Source organism: Arachis duranensis, chromosome 7 (assembly GCF_000817695.3).
Source record: "Arachis duranensis cultivar V14167 chromosome 7, aradu.V14167.gnm2.J7QH, whole genome shotgun sequence".
Classification (NCBI taxonomy): Eukaryota; Viridiplantae; Streptophyta; class Magnoliopsida; order Fabales; family Fabaceae; genus Arachis; species Arachis duranensis.
This window is the reverse complement of record NC_029778.3, coordinates 64,106,796-64,110,716: the sequence shown is the minus strand read 5'-3', so window position 1 is coordinate 64,110,716 and position 3,921 is coordinate 64,106,796.

Sequence of the window (3,921 nt, the reverse complement as noted above, 5' to 3'; positions counted from 1 at the left end):
AAATGAAATTCCTAAATTTTTATGGGCTGAAGATGTGAACACAGCATGTTATATTTTGAATAGAACAATCATTAGAAAAGGATTAAAGAAAACTCCTTATGAGCTATGGAAAGGAACCCCTCCAAATCTTAAGTACTTCCATGTTTTTGGATGCAAATGCTTTGTTCTTAACAATAAGGCAAACCTTGGAAAATTTGATCCAAAATCATATGAAGGAATGTTTGTTGGATATTCCACCACAAGCAAGGCCTATAGAGTTTATCTCAAAGAATATAGAACCATAGAGGAATCCATACATGTTACTTTTTGTGATTCTAACTTAATTCCTAGTACTGTAAAGGATAATGAATCAGATTGTGAAGAAGATGGAACAAATAAAGAAAATCCCAAATCTGTGCAAAATGAAGAATCTGTCAACCCGGTTTTGTCTCGTCAGATTGAAGGAGAAACTTCCGGTGTAACAACAAGATCCTCAATCAAAAGGCAATCCGAACCAAGCAATCTTGCCTTCTTGTCACAAATGGAACCCAACAATGTGAGACAAGCTCTTGAAGATCCATCATGGGTCAAAGCCATGCAAGAAGAGCTTGCTCAAGTCGACAAGAATGAGGTTTGGACATTAGTACCTCATCTGGATGGTAAGAAGGTAACAGGTACTAAGTGGGTTTTTAAAAATAAACTTGGTGAGAATGGACAAGTTGTTCGTAACAAGGCTAGATTAGTGGCCCAATGTTACGATCAAGAAGAGGGAATTGATTTTGATGAGTCTTTTGCTCCGGTAGCTAGAATGGAAGCAATTAGGTTGCTTCTTGCCTATGCTGCTCATAAGGGTTTCAAAATGTTTCAAATGGATGTTAAATGTGCTTTCCTTAATGGCTTTATTGATAGAGAAGTGTATGTGGCTCAACCCCCCGGTTTTGAACATAAGAATTTTCCAAATCATGTTTTCAAACTCTCTAAGGCTCTTTATGGCCTTAGACAAGCTCCAAGAGCTTGGTATGAAAGGCTTAGTGCCTTCTTGTTGGAAAATCAATTTCAAAGGGGTACCACGGATACTACTTTATTTATTAAAGCATCTAATGATGATATTCTTCTAGTTCAAGTTTATGTGGATGACATTGTGTTTGGATCGGCCAATGAGTCCTTGTGTGAAGAGTTTGGAAAACTCATGACTAGTGAGTTTGAAATGAGTTTAATGGGAGAGCTTACTTTCTTTCTCAGCCTCCAAATTAAACAAACTCCTAGTGGTACCTTTATTCACCAAGGCAAGTATGCAAAAGAATTGATAAAGAAATTTGGCTTAGAGAATTCCAAACCAATGGGAACACCAATGCATCCTAACACTAAACTTGAAAAGGATGATGATGGCCTAGATGTTGATGAGACACGGTATAGGGGAATGATTGGTTCACTAATGTATCTTACCTCCTCTAGACCGGATATTGTTCAAAGTGTGGGTGTATGTTCAAGATTTCAATCTCACCCAAAAGAATCACATCTTTCGGCTGTTAAGCGTATCATTAGATATATTAAGGGAACATGTGATTATGGCTTGTGGTATCCAAAATCTGATGATTTTTGTGCAGTAGGGTTTTGTGATGCAGATTATGCGGGAGATAGAGTGGATAGAAGGAGCACCTCCGGCATATGTTGCTTCCTTGGAAGCTCACTCAACATGTGGTCAAGCAAGAAACAAGCCACAGTGGCTCTATCCACAGCTGAAGCTGAATATATATCCGCATCTGCTTGTTGTTCACAATTAATTTGGTTAAAAACTCAATTGGAAGATTACAAATTAAAGATCAATAGTATACCCTTATTTTGTGATAACATGAGTGCAATAAATATTTCAAAAAATCCTGTTTTGCACTCAAAAACAAAGCACATTGAAATTAAATATCATTTCATTATAGAACATGTGCAAAAGGGAACTATTGATATTCAATTTGTAAAATCCAAAGATCAACTTGCGGATATTTTCACTAAGCCCTTATGTGAAGACAGATTCTGCACCTTAAGAAACAGTTTGGGAATGATAGAATTAAGTTCTGTTGAAAATTTGTGAACTTTTTGATTCTGTTTGGTTTTGTCTCGTAGAAAAGCAGGAGACAAATTTCAGGATGTGTTGAACGGGCCATGATACAGGGGGAGACTGAACTGAAGTTAATTATTTTGGGCCCCACCAAATCTCTTTGACATCACTCTGACCCGTTCCTCATTTTTTTTGGAAGTTGTCAAATCAAATCTTTATCCTTTCCTCATCCCTTGATTCTAGGAACTATTTTCACTTGTCTTGAATTAGTATGGACTGCATTGTTTTTTTTTCTCATTTTTTGCAGGGTCGCTCCTTGATTAAAAAAAAAAAGGGGAGGCTGAATTAAAACTGTTATGTTGCACTGTTTTGCAGACCTGTTTTGCTATATTTTATGCTCTGATCTGGCTCTGTTTTGAGCACTTTGTGTTAGTGGATTAATTTCGAGTTGAACTTTGATTGTCATTTGCTCAAATGCATGTGTGCTTACTGGACCATTGTGTTTTGGTGAAAAATAAATATTCTGCCTCTTGTATGTTGTTTTCATTTATTTTGCAGTGCCCCTTTGATGACAAAAGGGGGAGAAAATGCTGAAAATTGAAATTGGAAAACAAAGGATGAAATTCTATGTTAAGAATTCATGATCACCCTTGTTAGAATAATACACTAATGCTTGATTGATGCCTTTTGATCATAATGCATCTGTTTTGAATATATGGCTGCCTAATCGGTTTTCTTGTGATTTATCTTGATGAATATTCTATGTTTGGCAATTTCTTTAAGCATTTAAGTATGAAAATAATTGTTGAAAGTTGCTGTGATCATGCCTTGATTGAAAATATTCTCTTACCATAAGTTTGTTGCTCTGATCTGAATGGAAAATTTTAAAACAGCAATTCATTTTTAAAAATATTTTTGGCTGATTATGTTGTGAAGGTTTGAGCAGAAAATCAGATTACTGATAACAAATGAGTTTTGATTATCATCCAACTCTGCTCATAAATCAAGCATTTAGCATCATGAATAAATATGCTAAATAACATTGTTATTTGAAGCTTGATTAAAATGTTACATGTTAGAGCTTCCCTTGGTAAAATAAGCATACATTAAGGGGGAGCCATGTGACATTTAGAAAGGGGGAGAAATTCAAATTCAAAGGGAGTATTCTTTACTCTAATTCTTTAAATTTCTTTCCATTTCAATTTTAATAATGTTTGTCATCAAGGGGGAGATTGATGAGTTTGGAAAACTCTAATTTAATTTGGATGATGAACAAACAATATTAAAATATTTAATTGCAAAATTATTAATTCAATCTTCATTAATCATATGTTAATTAATAATTTTGTGATGCAGGTTTTATAATTGGGCCGAAAAACAAAAGTTATTGCAACTAAGCCCATATTTGTTTTCTATGCTTGATCCAAACTTACCAGGAAAGCAAATGCTTTTAATGGACCAAAATTCAAATAGCCCAATGTGTTTTATGCATGCTATGGTCTGAAAGGAAAATGATATTGGGCCAAAATGAAATCTATTGCTACCAAGCCCAATGTTGATGAATGTTTCCATGCCTTATTCGAATCCATGAAGCAAATGAAATGTCTAAATGCTTCCAACGGATTCCACTTCATTATTTTGAAGGATTTCAAATTTAATTAATGCATTGGAAACATAAGAAAGAAAGAGAAGATTGATTTGATGGCTATTATGACACTACACGCTACTCAACAAAGGGAAGTGGGAAACTTGAATTCACTTTTATTCTCTCTCTTTGTTCATTGATTATTGTTCAAATCCATTGAATATTTTCTCTCTTCTCTCTCATCTCTTTCTTCTTCTTTCTTCGGTTATTACACAGGAAGCCATGGAAGCTACTTGGAGCTACC